General features: G+C 31.7%; 1 non-coding gene across 1 annotated transcript; it reads right to left on the reverse strand.

The window, feature by feature from the left end:
- Window positions 1-8,029: 8,029 nt before the first annotated feature.
- LOC112483049 lies at window positions 8,030-8,240 on the reverse strand. The gene has a single exon (XR_003047485.1). It is a non-coding gene; the product is annotated as a small nucleolar RNA U3 (small nucleolar RNA).
- Between the last annotated feature and the right edge of the window lie 503 nt (window positions 8,241-8,743).

Consider the following 8,743-nt stretch of genomic DNA (forward strand, 5'->3'; position numbering starts at 1 on the left):
TTTTATTGTGATATAAGATGTTTACTAATACATCTAAATAGCTTTAGTTCCTTTGTAAAAGAGGCCAAAAGTAGACAGGTCTATATTCAGTGATTAATGTTTCAGAAATTTATTTTATTTTGAATTAATCTAAATATTCAACAAATTTCCATTATTTGACTTATCTCAAAGAATCAGGTGCATCCTGAAGAATATAGGCTGACGCATCAATTCAACTACATTATCCTCAATTTGATGCATTGTATCAGGGAGAAGATATTCAACTATGATACAAATCAAAAATTTCGCGTGTTTTAGATTTCGAGCTGTGTCTTTGGAATATTTCAGTAAATTCTTCCACAAAGACTTCAGAAGTTGTTGTTTTGTTTTGTTTTGTTTTGTTTTGTTTTGTTTTGTTTTGTTTTGTTTTGTTTGTTTTTCTTTCTCTCTGGGTACATAGTTTCATTTTAGCTTAGAGAAGAAGGCTTAAAATATTCCTATTGGGCTCTGAATATCAGTTTCTAATTGAGCCAACTTCTGACCATGGAGATACTTTAAAGAAATTGTTTAGCAGTAAATATTTCTGGCACTATAATACAACTCCTTGGGTCCAAGATGTGTCACCAAAAAGGATATAGAAGATACTATCTTTCAAAGTCCAGAGCCACTCCTGAAGATAGACTGGACACTGCAGGCAAAGATCCAGGAGATCCGAGTCTGGTAAGAATTCTCACTCTTCACTGGCTTATGCCAATTTTCAACATGCCATCTGAGAGTTGCTGAGCAAGTGGAGTCTAAAGTAGAGAATATAGCCCCAATATCTACCAATTTGGCAAGATTTTTCATTGACTTTAATTTTACCTAGGCTATTTAAGCAAATAACTAATAACGGTTTACTGGAGAATCCCTCAAAGTCCCATCAACAGTGGGAGGGTAGATATGGGGTATCTGCAAGGCCATTAACTTGGTGCACTTTTGTTTATAGTCTTGTAGTCTTTTCAGAATGAGAAGACAGTTCAGACAGAGGCTTAGTAGACTCTGAGTATTCAAATAAAAGATGACAGAGCAGAGTAATAGGAGTCATATCAGTCTTAAAGTCTTGTTTTAGGTAACTCTGGTGTTTAATTTTTCATTGGCCTTTGCAATAAATTTTTTGATAAAGCTATTCTAGACTCTTCAACTTTATGGAATCTTCTGCATGACAATTAAAATAGATATTCCCTTCTTTTTGTTTTGATTTTTTTTTGAAAACTCTTGCTTTCAAGTGCACTTTTTATATGATTGATCTTATCTAACTGGAACATCCCTCATAATGGCCAATGTAATTCTAGGTTGTCTTAAGATTTTGCCATTTTTTAGACATCTACAGCTTTTGGGATCACAGTTCTTAGATATAAAATAAGCAGTTTTGCTGAAAGGTGGCATGTTCAATTCTTTGAAACTTGAGGATTTTGTTTCTTTTACTAAGCCTTGAATCTCTCAGAGCCACATCAATATCTAAGAGAAATGTGCTGCTGGGTTGAGTATTCTATGGTGTTTTACAGTGTACCTTACTTCATTGCACAGAAATATTCTTGAGGTTGGTAGGTGACCTAGTGTCAATCTACCCCATCTTGTAATCAATTTATATTAGCATAGGAGTTTTCGAGTTAGGTGGCATGTGCTCTAACATCTTTCAAGTGTTCAGCTCAACAATTTTGCTATTTTGGCTTCTGAAATTATCTTTAGCAACAGGTATATTATTTGTTTACCTCATGTGCACATTAAGATAAACCAACAGTAACTGAAGAAGTATAATTGTGGATACTAGCAATATCCAAAGAGATGATACTGTGGATTGACCAAGGGGTGCATGATCATCAGTTCCCAAAGTAGTTGTTTAAATTTGAATCCTTTTGATTACAATTTACTACAGAGATAAACTAACTTACTAAGATCAAAAGATTCCCCAAATGGTCATTGTTTTTACAAATTATCTTTTGTTATATCACACCTTCTAGACAAAGAAAGACATTAATGAGAGTTCCAGAGGGAACTGCAGACTCTTTAGATTGTCAAGACCACATGACAGTAGAATACACCAAGCATAAACAAACAAACAAAAAAAACAAAACAAAAACTTGGAGGGCTATCAACGCAAGGCAGTGAAACCTGGAATGTGAAAGAGCTTACCTCTGGCAACTCCTGACCAGACAAAAAGATGGGATCCTAAAGTGCTCTGCAGATACTAATGCTTGTGTCAAAAAAAACAGAGGAAAGAAGCCATGGATGCTGCTTTGTGTGCCATTTCTGACACCAAGAAATGTCAAAATTCAAACTGCATACTGAATCTAATAAAGCAGAAGGATGAGTTTATTGCAAAGCTTTAACCCGAAAGCTGGGAAACTCAAGGCTATTTTTTGTTTCTTTGTTTGTTTGTTTTTTAATTTGGACCAGGGTAGCTGAGTAAAGGGAATAAGGAAGTCCAAAGATGATGTGAACAGTCTTGGCATATATACACACATACACACATATAATAAAAAGACAGTGACATAAAAATGATATAATTATAGATAAAATAAAAAGATAATACTTCAAACAGGTTATTATTATTATTTTTTTGTCTTTCTAATTATACGATTTTAAATGAGGACTGAGGAATCCATCTAGGGGGCATAGTGTGAAATTAGACGTGATTACAGAGAAAATGCAAAGATAAATTTTGGGGTAATATTCAGTGAATTTGATCCTACACATTAGTCATATTTTTAATTTTTTAGGAAACTTCATACTGTTTACCATAATGGCTGCACCAATTTGCAACCCTTCAACATCACACAAGGGTACTCTTTTTTCCATATCCTGATCAACACTTATTGGTTTCTGATTTATTGATGATGACGATTCTGACGGGCGTGAGGCACTATCTCATTGTGATTTTTAATTTACATTTCTCTGATGATTAGTGATGTTCAGGGTATTTTAATATGTCTATTGTCCATATGTATGTTTTATTTGGAGAAATGCTTATTCAGGTTTTCTGCTTATTTTTTAATTGTATTGATTTTTTTTGGTGTTAAGTTGCGTGAATTCTTTATAAATTTTGTATATTAAGCCTTTATCAGATGTATCATTGGCAAATATCTTCTCCTATTCAGTAAATTGTCTTTCCATTTTGTTAATGGTTTTCTTTGCTGTGCAAAAACTTTTTAGTTTAATGTAGTTTCATTTGAGTTTTGTTTGTTTCATTATTTTCTTTGCCCTCAGTTACATATCAGAAACATAGATTACTAAGAGCGATGTCAGAGAGTTTACCACCTATGTTTTCTTCTAGTTTTATAATTTTGAATCTTACATTTACATCTTTCATCCATTTTGAGTTTACTCTTATATATAGTGTAAGAAAGTGGTCTAGGTTAATGTTTTTCATGTATCTGTATATTTTTCCCAACACATTTTATTGAATAGACTGTCTTTACTCCATTTTCCTGGACATACATAAGTAATAACGAAGGGTTATTACTCCCTTGGAAACCTTATTCATACATAAACTTTCTATTGCTGAGTAATGCAAATGACTTCCAATTTTATATCAAACTATCAAATTTATTTTCCTGTGCTTCACTCACGTATGTCTATCTACTTGACATCTCTACCTTGATATCACAACAGCACTTTAAAGTCAACATTTCTAAAACTGAAACATTATCATTTCCTCATCACTCTCCTTATTCCATACTTTTTAAAAAAAATATTATTTGTGATTTAGTCAGAAGCACTTCTTTGATTATCTTGAATAATCTATACATTTCAAAATCTTCCTTTATATATTCCTCTTTGTTACTCATCGTAATTTTGGGAGACAGTTCTCCATGGATCTCATTTATTCTTTATAACTAATAAACAATTTCACTCACTGTCTTTGTTCTGGACTATATTTTCAAGTATGTTTGTATAGCTATTTATCTTGGATAGTAAAGATACTATTTCTCCAGAGTGAAAAGCAAGTTTTGTTGTTGTTGTTGTTGTTGTTGTTGTTGTTGTTGTTGTGCAATGTAATAAAGATAATGCCTCCATCTAAGACAAAGGTTAGGTAAGCTTTCTGCCCATTATAAAGATTTGGATTCCCTAGACCCAAGGTTCTTCTCTTGTAAAACAATTCACTTCATGTTATTTTTAGGCCCATTTCATATTACCGTGGGAATTAGAGGTTATATAAATGGCTCAAATGCTGACACTCTGATTACTGCTGGTATAATGATAATAAAGTACTTTGCCATAATAAAGTCCTTTGTTCCTAATCCAGGAGTCTCATGTCTTCTGCCAGCATCCATGAAACTGCCCCAGGCTAATCTGTCATCTTGCATAAAAGATAAAACTCTCAGGCCTTTTACAATTCTTGATACATATCACATTTCATATTAAGTTGATGTTAAATATCAGACACTTTCTCTACTTTTACCAATTTGATTATTGCTCCTTTACTGTATATCACCATTATATTTTATATGAATTACTTTAAAAGTCTTATGGTAGAATTTTCCAGACTACTCAAAGTTTTTCATTATACTTGGGACAAATACACAATCATTGGTGTAAAATCAAAGTTCTTGCAAAATCTGGCCCACAAGTAATTTATTATTTTAAGTTCACAATCAAGATAGTGAGTCTAAATGGGTCAGTAACTATACTCTCTGATGCTTGAACATGATGAATATTATCATGGTCATAACATCCTTACAAGTACACTGTGAAGTCCAACCATACTGGTCTTATTTGAAGTTCAGGGAAATTTTAGGCTTCCTCAAATCCAGAGACTTTGAATATGCAATTTAGTCTGCCTGGCATATTTTTTTTAATCTTCACACCACTTCGCTAAATTAACATTTACTCTTCCTTCAGTTTCAATTTAAAGGTCACTTCCTCAGGGAAGTCTTCTATGACAGCCTCTCTTCATGTATACGTAATATATGTTATATATTTTTATAATGTCCTATACTTTTGTGTTCATAACAATTCTAATATTTTGCAAATTTGTATTTGTATCATCTTATGTTTGATATATCTCTCTAATTCTTTATTATAAGCTCGATTCAGGCAAAGACTGGGTCATTTTCTTCTTACTGCTACATCTCCAATTTCTGGCATGATGCATAATATTGAGAATTAGTTAAGTATATATTTGGTGAATGAATACATAAATGAATGAATGATAAAATGAATGGTTATTCAATATATTTAACTGAGATGACTTCGATTACCAAAGTCTCATTTCTTATAGAAAATAATTTTTTTCTTAAAAAGATTTGACAAGATTTAATATTTCTTTTTTGATTAGGTCACAAACATTTTCTCTCTCATTATAGATCATAAAATATATTTGAAGCAATAAGTGTATTTAATACTGAAAATATTAAGTTGAATGCCCCGTGGCAGAGAAAGTTATTCAGTATTTTCCCTTTGTTCCAGGAATGGAACTCATCAGAGTGAACACTTGGAACCAGGGAACAACCGAGCCAAGGAGAACCCTCATTTAAAGGGCTTTAAAATGAAAATGAAGTCATTTTTAATTTGGTATCCCATGTGGATGTATACTCATAGTAAAAATATTAAACATAAACTGCAATTTCCAAAATATTCCTTCTCAACTACTTCATAATAGGTGCATTTGGTTAATAATTCACTTGATTCCATTCATATTCTCCATTGAGGGTAATAAAATCATCATATGTCGTGGCTTCAACAACCACCTCTATGCTGACATCCTCATATATTTATGTTTGGCTGCAGCCTCTTTAATTTTAGCTCCATTTTATATGTCTAAATGTTGGCAATAATATCATTTGGAAGTCCAGTTACTTCCTCACTCAATATACATAAAATAAGATTCAAATATACTTAAAATAAGATTCCTTATCTTCCCACCTTTCCAAAATATATTTATGAGGTTTGCATTATTATTCCTAATTCCATTACTTCAACTAAGGGCAGTGATATTTTCTCAATCAGGGTTAAATCTCTGAAACAAAATTTTATCTTCAAGTCCTACTGACGTTCTCTTCAAAATCACTATCCATTCATTCCTTTATGTTCAACCTGCACCACTGCTTCCTCACTGTAAGTGAAGACTGGGCATAGGTACAATTTTCCTTTAATATAATTCACTTTCCTAATTGTAATAAAGACAAATTCCTTTAGAGCTTCCAAGTTCTGTTCTTGGGGAGTATTAATATCTATAGCTTCTTATTGTATTTGGTATTTTTTAGCATATCCACATGTTTATTTTTTTCTGCATTTATGAGGGATCTCAAAAGGAGGATGGATACAGGAGAAAAAAGAAATCTAAAAAGAGGGCAATATTGCTCTTCTAATTTTGTACCATTTAGTCCCCTTCTCCAAATGTGGATAGTTTAATATTTGTAAGGCCCAGTTTTACTCCCTATAAGGATAACATATTATAAATTCTAAATCTTCTCATTAGACATTTAGAGTGACACAGTATAATATGAGTAACTTATCAACTACAATACTATTTTGTATTTTTGAAATAAAACAGTTTTTTTTTTTTCATTTTAAATATCTACAAAATTAGTGGTTGAAGAAACCATTTTTTCTTAAATATATAACTTTTTCTGATTTATTGGCATTTTTTTCATTTCATAAATGTAAGTTTAGTTATGTCCTAGAATATTTACTCAGTTGGAAAAAAAAAAAACTAGTATAGAATAATCTATAAGTATGCAGAGGGAAGATGAAGGAAATACAAAAATTACAAAAGTAGTAAATTTTTGTATTCTATATTTTATTCCATCTTATGTTTTATATTCCTTGTGGAAAATTCTTTGTTCTAGGAATAAATTTTTACTCATAAAGCTCAAATGATTTTTGTGCTAGTTTATTCTGTGTGAATCAATGTTAACATGTGAGTAGCAGAAAATCCATTTAATAATGATATGGCTAATATGTTTATTTTTCTTTTCAAAGCATAATTATTTAAAATTGCATACTTAAAACATTTTGTTGTTTTTGTCGTAAGGAGATTCTTCTTTAAAACTTAGGAAAAATCCATCGTTGTATATTTAGGTTATTTCCATGTCTTGGCTATTGTGAATAACGCTGTAATAAACATGGGAGTGCATATGCCTCTTCAAGATACTGACTTCATTTCCTTTGGATATATGCCATTTTAGTATATAAAATGAAAGTTTTTAAACCTCTACTACAATATCAATAGCTTGAGACCAACTAAATGTAATATAGGCATTTCTTTCTCCTCCTATTCCTTTTCTTTTTCTTCCCCATCCTACACACATCAATGTAAAAAAAGTATCTCTCCATTTTACTTTTTATCTATTACTGGAGATTGCCCTGTTTTACTTTTGCCTATCTCCTTAATCTTCCACCAATGGACTTCATGTGGCCTTCTCCTCTGTCAAACTACTATTTCTCAAATTAGCATTTTCTCACTCCTTTCCAATTTTGCTTCCAGGACTAGCCCCTAAACCTTGGCTCAAATAAACTCTTAAACCAAACTTTTCTGTAGGTTTGGAATTTATCTGCAGCATAAGAACAAACCATCTCAAAACAATTAAAAAACATATCAAATATGCATTTAAAACTACTTTAAATCACTTTGATAGTCAGACTGTCTCCTACTGCTCAAAACACAGAGATGCTTCAAACACTTTAATAACAAGGTTCAGAGAAAGCTAGCTTGCCCAGGAAAGGTGGTAACTACATGTAAATACTATATACTCACAGGCAAAAAAAAAAGTAGTGTGCTACTTAGTAAGCACTTGTGGGGGGGCGAGGAAAAATCTCTCTCCTGCTACCAAAAAAAAAAAAAAAAAACTATGAAAACCGGACCAACAAAGATTGAAATAAAAAAGCAAAACTGAATACAAATGTAACTATACATTAGAAAAAATTGAAACATTGTAACATTAAAAAAAAAAACTATGAGAACCGGACCAACAAAGATTGAAATAAAAAAGCAAAACTGAATACAAATGTAACTATACATTAGAAAAAATTGAAACATTGTAACATTAGTGTATTTAGTTAAACAAGAACCAATCAGACTGCATTCTCTCCTCACTCTCTCCAAGAGAGAAAAGAATGATCATCAATAGCTAATAGTAGTTGCAAATGCAACACCAAAAACCAGCTTCACGCTCAGGACAAAATACTGTACTTCCTTTTCGTGGTTTCCGATGCTCTATACATTCAGAGAAACTTCTCTAGTAACAAACTGTAGAAATGATCCCTGAAAGTATGGTCTTCATATTTCTTTTCTAAAGGCATATCTGGGTCAAGGATATGGTTTCCCAACTATCTGCTGCTACAGTGCTTCATAATGTTGTTTATGTATGATTAGTGCTTGAATCATCAGTATTCTTTGAATTTCAAAATGTTTGTTAAATTTTCAATTATCTTGGACCGCAGGAAGCTAGAGTACTTAAATTTCTATTGCAATTAAGTGTTGAAATTTTGAGATCAATATAGACAAGTTTCAAAGAGAATAAGGGAAATGCTTACAGTAATGAAATCTAGAACTTCTTAAGTCAATTTAAGAGCTAAAACTATTTCATCTAAATAAATCAGGCAACATATTTTATATTTTTCATGTATTATAAGGATAACCATAAAGGCAACATAACATTCTATTTTCCAGCCTATGAACATTATAAACTTAATTATGATAGAATAGAATACCAAGGGAATAGTTCTTGACTGAAGGCTATTAAATTCTGACACAGACACTGTATTTTAGATTAGATAGATA

The sequence above is a fragment of the Pteropus alecto genome, unplaced genomic scaffold, assembly GCF_000325575.1.
Source record: "Pteropus alecto unplaced genomic scaffold, ASM32557v1 scaffold316, whole genome shotgun sequence".
NCBI lineage: Eukaryota > Metazoa > Chordata > Mammalia > Chiroptera > Pteropodidae > Pteropus > Pteropus alecto.